The sequence below is a fragment of the Neovison vison genome, chromosome X (genome assembly GCF_020171115.1).
Source record: "Neovison vison isolate M4711 chromosome X, ASM_NN_V1, whole genome shotgun sequence".
Lineage (NCBI taxonomy): Eukaryota > Metazoa > Chordata > Mammalia > Carnivora > Mustelidae > Neogale > Neogale vison.
This window is the reverse complement of record NC_058105.1, coordinates 119,204,279-119,221,026: the sequence shown is the minus strand read 5'-3', so window position 1 is coordinate 119,221,026 and position 16,748 is coordinate 119,204,279.

Sequence of the window (16,748 nt, the reverse complement as noted above, 5' to 3'; positions counted from 1 at the left end):
CAATTGACTAAGATGTACTGCAACTGAAGATAAGGAGACATTGATCAAAAATAGTCTTTTGACTTAAAAAATCTAATCATCTCATTAGTCATAGTTCAGAATAATGCAAACAACTGCATTTCATTTGAAGATTAGTCTCAATGGAACCTGGGATTAATGCTAAAATGGGGGAGTGAATGAAAAAACAAAACGGTCCTTCCTCAGGTAGTTAAGTTTCTGAGTTGCTGATTACATATGTACATTGGATAACTCCTTAAACTAGATAAAACCTCATGAATAATGAGGCTTCTTTGTGGCTGCTTTTCAATAAACCACACAGCTCTTCTGTTTACTTCTACTAAAGAATGAGATGAATGCAAGTTGAAGACTGTAGTAAATAAAGTGTCTGTGAACAGATATTTCTAAGGGATAAATCATTTCCCCAAAAATCAGATTGCTTTTTGAATTGGGAGGAAAGTGTAATATATGCTACCAGTGCCACCAAAGATAACTGATCTGGATCTCAGAAAGATATAACCTTTGATAACTTTTGGCACAGTAAACTAATAGATAAAATTAAGGAATTTAAAAATCAATGCTAACATCCATACATGGAAATTACTGTGGCTGGAGTTTGAGATGCAATATTTTAAAGGCAATGGTATCAAAATGTCATAGTAACTAAGACAGAAAGGAATTCCTGGTGTTCACAGGCAAGAGGAACTATCAGGTAAAATTCTATTTTAAACAATAAAGTTCTTTTATAGAAAATACTGGTTTGTCACCTGGACCATCTACATAATTTGTGGGGCTAAATGCAATGAAAATGTGTGGCCCTTTGTTCAAAAATTAAGAATTTTAAAACAGAGACAGCAGAGTATCAAACCAAGCATAGAGCCCTGCTAAGCATAGGACCCTGTGCATGTTGCAACCTCGTGAGACCGCCTCTGCTTCTCATCACTAAACTCCACCATTTCCTTGGAAATGGCTTAGAGCCTCAAGGTTGAAAGCCAGCCCTCTATATCTTCTGATTTAATAAGTCAAAATTCTAACATGGTTCAGAAGGACTTTGGTGCATAATAAGATAGCCTGGAGAAGCTAGTATTTTGGTTAAGGATATCTAGGAACTCAGTGATAATAATTCAGGCAAATAGGATTTGGGAATACATATATAGAATTGGGAATAGTTAACAGAATTGGGAATAGGGCACCAAGAATTCTGGGTATAGGTAGCCAAGGATGGTCCAGCAGCACATAAATGACAGCTCCTTTTGTCTCTCTGATCCTTAGCAATAGGGCTGACACCCCTAAGTTTCATAGGTGCTCTAAGTAGGAAGGAAGAAGCTGAAGTGGCAGCACACTAGGTTCTATTTTTGTCTCATTAGCCAGGAATAAGTCATATGTCCAACATTAGTTAGATAAGAGGCTGGAGATAGGAGTTCATAGCTTTGCAGCCTCCACAATTAAGATTATAATCCAAGAGAAGGTTGGAATATCTGGTTGGAATAGGTTGGAATAGGTGATGAATATCTTAGAATACACAGATTGGAATAGAAATAGGCTGGAATAACTATTGACTGTATAACTACACACACACACACACACACACACACACACACGAAATACTACTCAGCCATCAAAAAACCGAAATCTTGCCATTTGCAACAATATCGATGGAACTAGAGGGTACTATGCTAAATGAAATAAGTCAATCAGAGAAAGACAATTATCTTAATTGTGTAAAATAATGCAAATGAATGATCTCATTCATTTGCAGAATTTAAGAAACAAAACAGAGGAGCATAGGGAAAGGGAGAAAAAAATAAAACAAGACAAAATCAGAGAGGGAGACAAACCATAAGAGACTATTAATCATAAGAAACAAGCTGAGGGTTGCTGGAGGGGACATGGGTGGGGGGATGGGGTAACTGGGTGATGGACATTAAGGACGGCACATGATGTATGAGCACTGGGTATTATACAAGACTGACGAATCACTGAATTCTACCTCTGAAACTAATAATACACTACATGGTAACTAACTGGATTTAAATTAAGAAAAATAAAAAGGAACCTCAGCTCTCCATAACTGAGGAAGGAGCGTGTATCGGAGAAGAGCAATTATGGAAGCCTCCTAACCAGAATGTCCAGATAAACCTGCCACTATATACCTCTCTGCAACCAACCACACATCTTCCTTGTGCTGTGCCTGTTCGTGTAGAAGTACACAGAGGTGGAATGAAGGGGTGCTGGAGTCTGAAACCATCATGGTCCTCCTCATAGCTTTCCCACTCAACTAGCTGTGTGGACTTGACCTATTTACCATCGTATTTACACCATCTAGTACAGTTTACTAGTACTAGTAAAGCAAAATCTCAAGGAAAAGTTATTGAACAACTGACAATGTTACCCTCCCTGAGCCTCAGTTCTCCCAGCCATAATTTTTTTAAAAAGATTTTATTTATTCATTTGACCAGCGGCGGGGGTGGGGGGTGTTGTGAGCACATGCAGGGGTAACGGAAGGCAGAGGGAGAGGGAGAGGTAGGCTCCCCGCTGAGCAGAGAGCCCAACACAGGGCTCATTCCCAGACACCAGCATCATGACCTGAGCCAAAGGCCAGATGCTTAACTGACTGAACCACCCAGATGCCCCTCTCCCAGCCATAAACTAGAAATATAACTGGATCACTATATCAAAATGTTTCAAACCAAAAACATATAAACATTGCCTAGCACAGTTTTAATCCAATATTGCTGCTCCATAAATGCTAGTTTCTTTCCTTTCTCAACAACTGGTATTTTTAATGAATAAAGAATGGCCCTGGAGTATGACCTATTTCATACACTCATTAAACCACTAAGTAGCTGTATTCAATTAGATTTGAACATTTGCTTTAAAAACATAAATACAGGAGCCAAAAAGGAATCCATTTCAATTTTAACTAAAGATAATTGAAATATGTATTTCTATAAAGAAGAGGCCAGACCAAAAATATCCTTTCTTTGTTCCTTCTCCCTTCATTATTCCAAGAGGTATCCAATTATTGACATAAACCCAGAAATGATGAGCTTCAGAGGAATAGGAACAAAAGGACACTACTATAATAAAGCAAATGCTCACTATTATTTTTAGTTCTAAAACCAGAATGGATAAAACTGAAAGCTGCTTATTTCTGTAAGCTGTTAAGGACTGGTCATTCTGAAAACAAATTTATACTTACTTTAAGATACACTTGGAAAATAGTATCACTGTAATAAGGTGAAATTCACTGTGGGCTTCTTTCCCAATAAGACCCAACTACAGCAAGCAATTTTCTACCAATCAGTATTTCTGTACAAATATAGGCATGTGAAAAAGTAGCTTGGGAACCTGGTTTGTTCCATAATAAAAAATAAAAGCTGCTCTTTTCATTTAAAAATCTTTCAATTACCTTTTACTTCATTCCCTTCTATCTTACAGATGGTTTCTTTTCTTTTTTCTTGTTTTCCATCTCACTGATGGAAGAGGAAACCAGCTGAATAATTCTGATGGTATATCTATGCCCTGTTAATGACACAGCTATCATAATTTTCCAAGTGTGGGGCTTAGCTACATTAGGCAAGAATTCTGTGGTTTTTATCCTCTCTGAAGTACACTGACAGGAATTGAGCTATAGCAAAACATTTGTGTATTTTTGTTTGTGTTTGTGTCAATGTGTCTGTGTGGGTGTGCACAAAACACAGAGGAAGCTATAGCTTAAGTGATGATTGTTTTTAACAAAAATTTTTCGGGGTGCCTGGGTGGCTCAGTGGGTTAAGCCGCTGCCTTCGGCTCAGGTCATGATCTCAGGGTCCTGGGATCGAGTCCCGCATCGGGCTCTCTGCTCGGCAGGGAGCCTGCTTCCCTCTCTCTCTCTCTGCCTGCCTCTCCATCTACTTGTGATTTCTCTCTGTCAAATTAATAAATAAAATCTTTAAAAAAAAATTTTTTTTCTTGTTAGTTCTAGCTTTTAAAACATATCTAAAAATAAAAGTAAGAATGTGACATGGGTCACGGGTTGATAATCAGAAAAGCTGAGCTTTCAGTCCTCATTTCACTGTTAACTGGTTCTAGGACTATAGTAGCTAGCCTCTAAGATGGCATCCAATTGTCTCTTCTTTCTGCTGTTTATGCCCTTGTAGAGTCTCCTCTCACATTAAATCAGACTTGATCTGTGTGACCAACAGAATATGGCAGAAGGGATGTGTACCACTTCCATGCCCAGATCATAAAAAACAGTGTGGCTTCTCTACTTGGCTCTTTCTTAGAACCCTCACTCAGAGAGGAGCCAGTTGATATATTAGGAGAACACTCAAACAGCCCTATGGAGACACCTATATGATAAGGAACAAAGGCTCATGTCTAACAGTCACTTCAGGGAGCAAGAAAGATCTTCCAACACCAATCAAGTCTTCTGATGACTGCAGACTTGGCCGATATCTTATTTGCAACCTCATGAGAGATCCTGAGCTAGAACCATCACCTAAGTAGTTCCTAAACCCCTGAGCCATCAAAACTATGGCATAATAAATGTTATTTTCTTAAGCAATTAAATTTGGGGTAACACTGCATAGCAATAACTAAGTAGTGCAATGACCCAGTAGGAAGAGTCATTCTACGTTTCCATTTCTCAGGTTATTTTCATTCAATCAACAAATATTTATTCCCTAATATGCCAGGCAACTCCATAGAGTTGGACAAAATGCTCCTTCCAGAAATAGCATTTGATTTTCATGGGCAATCACAGAATCTGTCAAACTATTCTTCCAACAGAATCTGCAGTTTGCTAGATCTAATACTCAGTTTGAGAAAAAGTCCAAATACTACCCGAAACAAGTACTATTAATTGGCTGACCCAACAATCATTATTCCCTTATCCCTTGGCTGCTTTCAAACTTAAACACTGAAAACTCTGCTAATTGGCTTTTCCAGCGTCCCTTGCCACCAGTAATGGCCATGTAACATAATGCTGACCAATGAGACATACATAAAACTTTGTTTAAAGGGTTTCCAGGAAGATTTTGCTTTCTTAATAAAATAGATAAATATGGCCAGCACCAATCTTCCCTCCTTCCTTCTGCCTTGGATATGGCCCAATACATGCAGCAGCCATCTTATAGCCAGGGAAAAACCTAGAGAATTAAGAAATAATGGCATTGACATGACTGAGCCACCAAGCCAATGCCAGGAGCTTCCTGCCTCCAGAGATGTAGAACTCTTTATCTAAGTCAGAAAAGTTTCACTTTCCATTACTTATAGCCAAATTTAGTCTTAATCAACATAATACCATAGAAAGTGACTGGTTTCAAGAGAAATAATAAGGAAGAGTTTTTCCCCTAATAGATCTCTTTTGCTTTAAATTCCATGAGTTGTTGAAATATGTTTTTGCTAACATGAACACCACCACCAATTAAAAAAAACCTCTCTCCTGCCCTCCTAAACAATGGGTAATAACGTAATAATAATACTTAATAATTCTTTTTAAAAATGTTTTAATTTTTTTATTAATATATAATGCATTATTAGCCCCAGGGGTACAGGTCTGTGAATCGCTAGGTTTACACACTTCTCAGCACTCACTATAGCACATACCTTCCCCAATGAATACTTAACATTTCTTGAGGGGTCACCATGAAAAAAGCACAGTTATAAGTGTTCTTGAAGTACTAATTCATGTAGTCTTCACAATAATTCCTTGAGGTTAATATTATTATGGTCTACATTTGGCAGATGAGAAAACTGAGGCACAGAGATTAAGGAAACTTAAAAGTTTTCATAGCTAATTAAACAATAAAGTTGAAACTTAAACCAAGATCATTTAATTTCTGTCTTCACCATTTTGTTTCCTTATCTGACATTATCAGATAAAGCAATAAACACAAGACAAAATGACAATCATGCAACCCCAAATGCACAGGTTCTTCCACATTTTGAATTTTTTAAGCTCCTTGAATATTTTGTTTCTGTAACTATTTTTTTAAAAAAAGATTTTTTTTAAAGATTTTATTTATTCATTTGACAGAGAGAGATCACAAGTAGGCAGAGAGGCAAGGCAGAGAGAGAGGAGGAAGCAGGCCCCCCACAGAGCAGGGAATCCAATGTGGGGCTCCATCCCAGGACCCTGGGATCATGACCTGAGCCAAAGGCAGAAGCTTTAACCCACTGACCCACCCAGGCGCCCCTGTTTCTGTACCTTTAAATTGTACATAGAGCCAGCAGGTGGAGAAAAGCAAGGATGAGCAACAGAATAAGATAGGAGACCAAAAAAATTAAAAAATTAAAAAATTAAGGGGTGCCTGGGTGGCTGAGTGGGTTAAAGCCTCTGCCTTCGGCTCAGGTCAGAACCCCAGGGTCCTGGGATCGAGTCCTGCATCGGGCTCTCTGCTCAGCAGGGAGCCTGCTTCCTCCTCTCTCTGCCTGCTTCTCTGCCTACTTGTGATCTCTGTCTGTCAAATAAATAAAATCTTAGAAAAATATATAAATAAATAAATAAAAATTTAAAATTACATGAAAACACAACGGTTCAAAACCTGTGGGACACAACAAAGGCAGTCCTGAGAGGAAAATATATAGCAGTACAAGCCTTTCTCAAGAAACAAGAAAGGTCTCAGGTATACAACCTAACCCTACACCTAAAGGAGCTGGAGAAAGAACAAGAAAGAAACCCTAACCCAGCAGGAGAAGAGAAATCATAAAGATCAGAGCAGAAATCAATGAAATAGAAACCAAAAAAACAATAGAACAAATCAACGAAACTAGGAGCTGGTTCTTTGAAAGAATTAATAAGATTGATAAACCCCTGGCCAGACTTATCAAAAAGAAAAGAAAAAGGTCCCAAATAAATAAAATCATGAATGAAAGAGGACAGATCACAACTAACACCAAAGAAATACAAACAATTATAAGAAGATACTATGAGCAACTCTACACCAACAAATTTGACCATCTGGAAGAAATGAATGCATTCCTAGAAACATATAAACTACCACAACTGAACCAGGAAGAAATAGAAAGCCTCAACAGACCCATAACCAGTAAGGAGATTGAAACAGTCATTAAAAATCTCCAAACAAACAAAAGCCCATGGCCAGACGGCTTCCTGGGGAAATTCTACCAAACATTTAAAGAAGAACTAATCCCTATTCTCCTGAAACTGTTCCAAAAAATAGAAATGGAAGGAAAACTTCCAAACTCATTTTATGAGGCCAGCATCACCTTGATCCCAAAACCAGACAAGGATCCCATCAAAAAAGAGAGCTATAGACCAATATCCTTGATGAACACAGATGCAAAAATTCTCACCAAAATACTAGCCAATAGGATTCAACAGTACATTAAAAGGATTATGCACCACGACCAAGTGGGATTTATTCCAGGGCTGCAAGGTTGGTTCAACATCCGCAAATCAATCAATGTGATACAACACATCAATAAAAGAAAGAACAAGAACCATATGATACTCTCAATAGATGCTGAAAAAGCATTTGACAAAGTACAGCATCCCTTCCTGATCAAAAGTCTTCAAAGTGTAGGGATGGAGGGCACATACCTCAATATTATCAAAGCCATTTATGAAAAACCCACTGCAAATATCATTTTCAATGGAGAAAAGCTGAAAGCTTTTCCGCTAAGGTCAGGAACACGGCAGGGATGTCCATTATCACCACTGCTATTCAACATAGTACTAGAAGTCCTAGCCTCAGCAATCAGACAACAAAAGGAAATTAAAGGCATCCAAATCAGCAAAGAAGAAGTCAGACTATCACTCTTCGCAGATGATATCATACTATATGTGGAAAACCCAAAAGACTCCACTCCAAAACTGCTAGAACTTGTACAGGAATTCAGTAAAGTGTCAGGATATAAAATCAATGCACAGAAATCAGTTGCATTTCTCTACACCAACAAAAGACAGAAGAAAGAGAAATTAAGGAGTCAATCCCATTTACAATTGCACCCAAAAGCATAAGATACCTAGGAATAAACCCAACCAAAGAGGCACAGAATCTATACTCAGAAAACTATAAAGTACTCATGAAAGAAATTGAGGAAGACACAAAGAAATGGAAAAATGTTCCATGCTCCTGGATTGGAAGAATAAATATTGTGAAAATGTCTACGCTACCTAAAGCAATCTACACATTTAATGCAATTCCTATCAAAGTACCATCCATCTTTTTCAAAGAAATGGAACAAATAATCCTAAAATTTATATGGAACAAGAAAAGACCTCGAATAGCCAAAGGGATATTGAAAAAGAAAGCCAAAGTTGGTGGCATCACAATTCCAGACTTCAAGCTCTATTACAAAGCTGTCATCATCAAGACAGCATGGTACTGGCACAAAAACAGACACATAGATCAATGGAACAGAATAGAGAGCCCAGAAATAGACCCTCAACTCTATGGTCAACTAATCTTCGACAAAGCAGGAAAGAATATCCAGTGGAAAAAAGACAGCCTCTTCAATAAATGGTGTTGGGAAAATGGGACAGCCACATGCAGAAAAATGAAATTGGACCATTTCCTTACACCACACACGAAAATAGATTCAAAATGGATGAAGGACCTCAATGTGAGAAAGGAATCCATCAAAATCCTTGAGGAGAACACAGGCAGCAACCTCTTCGACCTCAGCCGCAGCAACATCTTCCTAGGAACATTGCCAAAGGCAAGGGAAGCAAGGGCAAAAATGAACTATTGGGATTTTATCAAGATCAAAAGCTTTTGCACAGCAAAGGAAACAGTTAACAAAAAAAAAAAAAAAGACAACTGACAGAATGGGAGAAGATATTTGCAAACGACATATCAGATAAAGGACTAGTGTCCAAAATCTATAAAGAACTTATCAAACTCAACACCCAAAGAACAAATAATCCACTCAAGAAATGGGCAGAAGAATAAACAGACATTTCTGCAAAGAAGACATCCAGATGGCCAACAGACACATGAAAAAGTGCTCCATATCACTCGGCATCAGGGAAATACAAATCAAAACCACAATGAGATATCACCTCACACCAGTCAGAATGGCTAAAATTAACAAGTCAGGAAATGACAGACGCAGGCGAGGATGTGGAGAAAGGAACCCTCCTACACTGTTGGTGGGAATGCAAGCTGACGCAACCACTCTGGAAAACAGCATGGAGTTTCCTCAAAATGTTGAAATAGAACTGCCCTATGACCCAGCAATTGCACTACTGGGTATTTACCCTAAAGATACAAACGTAGTGATCCGAAGGGGCACGTGCACTTGAATGTTTATAGCAGCAATGTCCACAATAGCCAAACTATGGAAAGAACCTAGATGTCCATCAACAGATGAATGGATCAAGAAGATGTGGTATATATACACAATGGAATACTATGCAGCCATCAAAAGAAATGAAATCTTGCCATTTGCGACAACGTGGATGGAACTAGAGCGTATCATGCTTAGTGAAATAAGTCAAGCGGAGAAAGACAACTATCATATGATCTCCCTGATATGAGGAAGTAGAAATGCAACATGGGGGGTTAGGGGGGTAGGAGAAGAAGAAATGAAACAAGATGGGATTGGGAGGGAGACAAACCATAAGTGACTCTTAATCTCACAAAACAAACTGAGGGTTGCTGGGGGGAGGGGGGTTGGGAGAAGGGGGGGTAGGGTTATGGACATTGGGGAAGGTATGTGCTTTGGTGAGTGCTGTGAAGTGTGTAAACCTGGCGATTCACAGACCTGTACCCCTGGGGATAAAAATATATGATATGCTTATAAGAAATAAAAAATTAAAAAAAATAAAGTTAAAGCAGCTGCAAAAAAATAAAATAAATTAAAAAAATTAAAAATTACAAAAATAAATTAAAAATTTTTTAAAACGGATGTGAGACAAGTGAGTCTAGATGAAGGAAAAAATAACATTAATCGTTGTCATCATCATCACCATCATCATATCTAACATTTACTGAGTTTCTGCCTTATGTTATGCACTATACTATTAGTTACTACATCATCTTCATATATAAAATATTTAGGGATGTCTTTCCAAGGGTAAGTTAGGCTTGATTTTCACATGACCACTCAAATCAATGGAGACACAAGCACCTACCAGTTAAGAGAAAACTAAAGCCATACTCAGATGAACCCTGAGGAAATATATCCGAAGCCTTTTAATAGAAGAAAATGTGAATAGCTAAGTTTATTGAACATTTACTCTGTGCCGGACCTGCACCTAATGCTTTATAAACATTCTCACCCTTAGTTTTCACATAGCTCTAAAAAGTTAGTCCTACCATTAGCCTTCGAAGTCTCCTCTGTCCCTGTCTCCCAACCACCTGCTGCAGAGATGGTGAGGAGAAGGGATGCAAAGGTTGGAAGCAGACAAATCTTTCAGGTATGAGTCTCGTCCTCTATGTTGAATGCATATAAAATGACTGAACTCTTGGGTTAGAGACAAAGGACAAAAGACAGCAACAGCAGTAGTCAAAATAACACCACTTGTACTGGTTCCTCAAACCTTAATTCCCATGGGGTAATTCAGTGAAACCCCAGTGATGCCTGAACATGCAGGGGGAATTCCAAGCCTTGGAAATGCCAAACCTTGATAAGGAAGCTGCTATGAAACCTGTCCGAAAGCAAGCAAATTGGCCCTCTGCTTTGGAGGGAGATTCTCTTTCATTATAAGACTTTTCACTATATAAACAGCCTTGAAAAGATATTCTGGAATGCAAATCTGATGATGTCTTTGCTCAGGAGATGTGCAAAAATGCAAGACACTCATGGAGAATTCCTTCCCAACAAACAAATGATCCAAAAAAGGTTTTCATAGGATCATTCCAGCTTTCCTAAGCAAGCATAAATGCAGAACTGAAACTCGAGCTGTACACACTTTTAAATTTCTATTTACTTAATCACTGAAAAAGCAATCACAGAATGTCCATAGACTATAATATCAAAAATGATTCACCTATTTTGAAAAAAATGCAGTGCAGAAAAATTTAAGTATTGAGAGCCCTTCAGGACCTGACACACTGATAAGTTTTTTTTCACAGAACGTACTTATATCCCCCACAATCTGTATTTAGTCACAGACATCCTATCACTGTTCTCTGGAACACTCAGTTATTAAACTAATCATGGTGCGTTCTAGGAAGGAAAAAGTTATTAATGATATTGATGATGAAGTTTATGAATAAATAAATGTGTCGATATTTTACGAATGACTACTAAGAGCTACTAAAAGAGCATCAATTGGTTTAGTTCAATCATCAACCCAATAGATGAATACCTAATTAACCCTGTTAAGTTCCTCCTCACATATGAGAAAACCAGGACTCCCACAGATTAAGTAAACCTCCCAAGATCACACAGTAAGTTTATGCATCTGTCTCACTCTAAATATAACCCCAAAATATATGAACAGGATTTTTTTTGATCACCTGTAGACATTAAAATATTCCTGGATGGGACGCCTGGGTGGCTCAGTTGGTTAAGCAGCTGCCTTCGGCTCAGGTCATGATCCCAGCGTCCTGGGATCGAGTCCCACATCGGGCTCCTTGCTCGGCAGGGAGCCTGCTTCTCCCTCTGCCTCTGCCTGCCATTCTGTCTACCTGTGCTCGCTCTCTATCCCTCTCTTTCTGACAAATAAATAAAATCTTTAAAAAAAAAAAAAATATTCCTGGAAACCAGAAACTTTCATTTTTTAAAAAAAGATTTTATGTATTTGACAGAGAGTACAAGCAGGAGGAGCTACAAGGAGAGGGAGAAGCAGGCTCCCTGCTGAGCAGAGAGCCCAATGTGGGGCTCTCTCCCAGGACCCTGGGATCATGACCTGAGCCAAAGGCAGACACTTCACGGACTGAGCCACCCAGGCACCCTGGAAACCAGGGACTTCCAGAGGTCCTCAATAAGAGACTTGGATTTGGGATCTGAGCCCATTAAATGATAACAGTACATATTTTTTCTAAAATCACCACTCTTCAGCCAAGAACTGCAGACCTAAAAATGCCTTTTCTTAAATGGAATGGGGAAAAATTAGCTGTGGCATTTGTAAAAGTTTTCAATGATGAATTAGCCTCTGGGTTATTGTAAAACTATTTTGGTGGTTCCCTGATCGCTATGAGATTAATAATTTAGGAACGATACCTGTACCCCTCAGTCATTTATTTAGTGCCAGCAATATCCCAGCAAAATAACTCACAACAATTATTTAAGGCACCTCACATATTTATGAGAAAAAAAAAGAACAAAAAAACCCCACATTAATTAGCAGGACTCTCCATTCTTTGAAGTTTTAACCTACCTTTAAACTTAGAGAAAAAATAAAAACTATATCATAATTATGCCTGCATCATAAATATCACAGTGTAACAGTCCAATAGCTTGATATAAAATATCTTCCTAACAATGTGTACAAACTGCAAAGTGAGAAAGTCAAAAAGGATTAAATAAGAACGAAAGGAAGGAGAATTTGCCACCCCAAAATATAGCTCTTTGGCATAGATTATTTTGACCAGGTTATTATTTTTTTAAAAAAAACACACATTGGAAGCTCTGAAAACCAAGTAGAAATTACCCTTTTGTGAAAGGGAAAAAAAAAATCTCCGTCTGTAAGGGTGTCTTCCTCTGCGTACCAGAAGAGGAACAAGACTAAATCTATATAAACTCTAGTCAATGGGAAAGGCATGAACTTAAATCTGCATAACAACCTTTCCCTTGTTTACTGTGCTTTACCTAAAAAGCTGGCTCTCCCCCTGCCCATCATTTTTTGTCTTTAGCTGAAGATGGCACTTAAAGTGTTGGCTTGAGCTATTTCAAGGAATTACTCAGTTTTCCTGGGTTTCTCCCATGTATACAGGAGGTATACATATTATTAAATTTCTGTTTGTTTTTCTCCTGTTAATCTGTCTTTTATTACAGGGGGATCTCAGCCAAGAACCTAGAAGGATAGAGGGAAAATTATATTTCCCCCTCTACAAGAGGATATAATTCCCAGAGATGTTAAAAATATTAAAAAAAAGAAACCCTCAAAATACATTGATTATTTTGACACACTCTCTATAATACATTTTCAGGGGCACCTGGCTGGCTCAGCTGGAGAAGCACGCAACTCCAGATCTGGGGGGTGGGGGGAGGGGGGTGGGGTTGTGAGTTCCAGCCCCACATTGGGTATAGAGATTACTTAAATAAATATTATTTTAACAAGTAATATATTTTCATCATTTTGGAGGTATTCATTTTTATTCATTTTCTTCACAATTAACATAGTTCACTTGTATATGTTTCATACGCACCCAAATAAAGTTAAAGATTATCAGCTTTCAGTATGCTTAAAAATCTATATTGAGTTTGAGACCTAGACTTCTCTCACTGACAATTTTATAAAATAATAAAGACAAAAATGTAATAAAAAATGCAAATAATGACACAAGGCACTGCCATGTGAAGATAGAGATACTTCCAAAACTAACTGTTGAATGACAGGTAGTTATGCCATGACTTAAAATACTCATTCATTACCTGATGTATGAAAATTTCAGTTTGCCTTTAAAAAGACAGTTTAAGGATTTCCTAGTGCATATTCATGTGTGGATATTTAAACCCAAATTTCAAAGGTCAGCACAGCCCAAATGTAAAATAATACTGAAGCTTCAGGTGTGATGGTAATGTTGGGAAGGCAAAATTATTTTCTGCTCTTCAAGGTTCTTCTCATTGGTTTAAGAATTAAATTGACATAAAACATTAACAGGAGAAAAACAAATATAATACATATGTACAGAAGCTCACAGAAATATGAGTCTCAAAGAAGTGACCAAAGCAGGCAACTTTAATAACTTTTAGATAAACAATAAATCTGTGAGGAATTGACAAGAGAAAGAAGTTTGGGCTTGGGGTAATAAATTAGCAAGGAAGTAACAAGTTCTCTTTATACAGCCCTCTTGACTCTAAATTTCCTATTTCTGGTGACAAGGATGTCTCTTTAACTCCTGATAAGGGAGGTACCTTTCATATGGGAAATTTATTTCCTGCTTTCAGGGAGACAAAAGGAGGGTCAGAGTGCCCTTTTTGCACTGGCTGTTTTTTAAATAATTTGAATTCAAAATTATCAATATGCCAAAGTGGTGTATCGTGAGGTGGCCTGCCCTGAGCCCCATCAGTGCACTCTCTGATTCTCTACTTCCGTTACTCCTGCAGAATGCCCACTGATACATACAACATATTGTAAGGGCCTATTTAGCCAGAGCGATTCCATCCGGTTAAACAGTGATTTTGTTTATGCAATAAAACTTAAACTGACCCTGCCTTCCCCCCCCTCCCTCCACATCCCCAGGGTAACTCACTTAAAAGCAAGCCCGGGAAACCAGTCCCAGATAACAAAGCCCAAATACAAGGGCGGGGGTCAGGTCAGGTGGAGATAACGGCCAAATGCAGGGATGAGCCGGGTCAGGTGGAGACACCCCATCAGTAGAGCGCTCATACTGTCTCCCTAGCTACCAAGGAGTGTGAACCCGGCCTTTTGGGCACCAATTCTGACCAAGGTGATAGCCTAGTTCAAATAGCTTAACTATAGGGTGAATTGTAATTCAATTGGCCACCCGTGTGTGACCTAGCATGACTGTGCAGCTTTCTCTGTGTGTTACAATCTCACTGGCCACCGTGTGGCCAGGTCCAACCACATGGCCTTTGCTCTATAAAAGTTAGTCTGTAAGGCAGGGAGGGGATCGCCCTCTCTGTAAGAGGCGGCCCCGACCGGTCGGTTTGACGGTCAGTTTGATTCTCGATGCTTGGTGCGAAATTAAGCTTTGCTTGACCTTCGCTCTGTATCAGTCTCGCTCCTTTGATCACGGACCCATTATTGGGGGACCTTTCAATATCAATTCATAGTAGCAATGGAAGCTGTGCAAAGCAATCAATGACTTGCCACTCGCCTGGAAATATTCTGGGGGCTAGAGAGGAGATCAGTCTGAGAAACAAACCATGTCCCAGTCCTGTGAAACAGGACAGAGTCAGAAAGGAAGAAGGTGGGAGTGGGATATAACTGGCCCAATATCCACCCCGATCTCGACAAGAACAGGTCTGAGCCATAACTTGACTGAGGAAAATCCTTTCCTGAGATGCTCAGGGTTGTAGATAGCAGAAGTTTGGCTCCCCCAAGATTAAAATCTGAGTCAGAAATTGTGACAAGCCTCAGTTCATCTGTGAAAAAAACCAGGGGGAGTAGTATCACCTTGACTATTTCAAGCTAGGTTTCTTTCTCTCAAAGATGATCTAACAGGAGCAAGAACAAAAGAATTTAACATGAAAGGGTCAATAAGACATTCTTCAGTGTTAAAAATTGATCACACAGCAGCTATTTTTCAAATGATCATGTTTCAGGTACTCTGCTTAGCGCTCTGCATACTTCCCTAATTTAACTTTTCCCTGCTGCCTTGTAAGATAGAAACTGCCATTCCCATTCTGTGAGATGAGGAAACTGAAGTTTGGGAAAGATAGCTAAATCCTGGTTGGTAGCAAGGCTGAGATTCAAATAAAACTTGAAAGTCTGTGCTCCTAATCCCGGCCTCAGATCGTCTTCCAGGGAACCATGGATCTGCCGTTCTCCCCGCTCCTCCTCACCGGCACCCCCCACCCAGCTACAGGGAACCATGGATCTGCGGTTCTCCCCACTCCTCATCACCGGCACCCCCTACCCAGCTACACGTACAACTCACCTGGTGGTGCTGTTAAAAAGCAGACTCTGATTCAGTACATCTGGTGGGCTGTAAGGGAGACGTGGGCCTGAAAATCTACTTTTCTAACAAGCTTCCTGCGATACTGATGCTGCTGGTGCTCAGACCACAGTTTGAGTGTCGAAGATTTAGGAAACAGGCTACCATGGGAAAACAAAAGAAAGCTGGCCTCTCAAAAGAGATATAAGAAAATGTGAACTCGGGGTGCCTGGGGGGCTCAGTCCGTGAAGCATCTGCCTTTGGCTTGCTAAGGGAAAACTGTACTGTAAGATGGCCCACCAAATCAAGGGAATTCCAGTGCCTGTCTCAAAGTCCTTCAGGGTCCTTCTTTCCTTACCCCATTCCCACGCACATCAAAAGTAGTAACTATGTGGAAGTAGAACGGTATAAATTACCCTCCCTGCTTGTGCTCGGGGCTCAGGCCCTTGGAGAACAGTCTTCTCTGAGCCCACCAGTGTTACATAAATCTCTGATCCTCCAAAGTCTCTGAGGATCCAGTCCAGGTTCGGTAACAGGCTCAGATCATGATCTCAAGACCCTGGAATCGAGCCCCATGTGGGGTTCCCTGTTCAGCGGGGAGCTTGCTTCTCCCTCTCCCTCTGCTGCTCCCCCTGTCTGTGCTCTCTTGCTCTCTCTCTCTCGCTCTTCTGCTATCAAATAAATAAATAAAATCTTTTTTAAAAAAGAAAAGGTGAACTCTATGAAGTGGCCAATGAAAGGTGAAACGAAAGCCCAAAAGGCCTGCGTGAATAGAGCGCACTGAGAAGGCAAGGACGAAGAGCTGGAAATAATCCAAGGAAACTTTAAGCAAAGGCAGAAGTAAAGTACCCACGGGAGCTAACAAAAGAATAGAATCTACATTAGACAACAAACAAATAAAAAATGGGTAAGGCAGGGGCACCTGGCTGGCTCAGTCAGTGGAGCATGCGACTCTTCACGTGTTGTGGGTTTGAGCCCCACGTTGGCTGTAGAGATTACTTAAAAAAAATAAAATCTTTAGTTTTTAAAAAGGTTTGAACTGCACCCCAAACATAATAAGGGAAA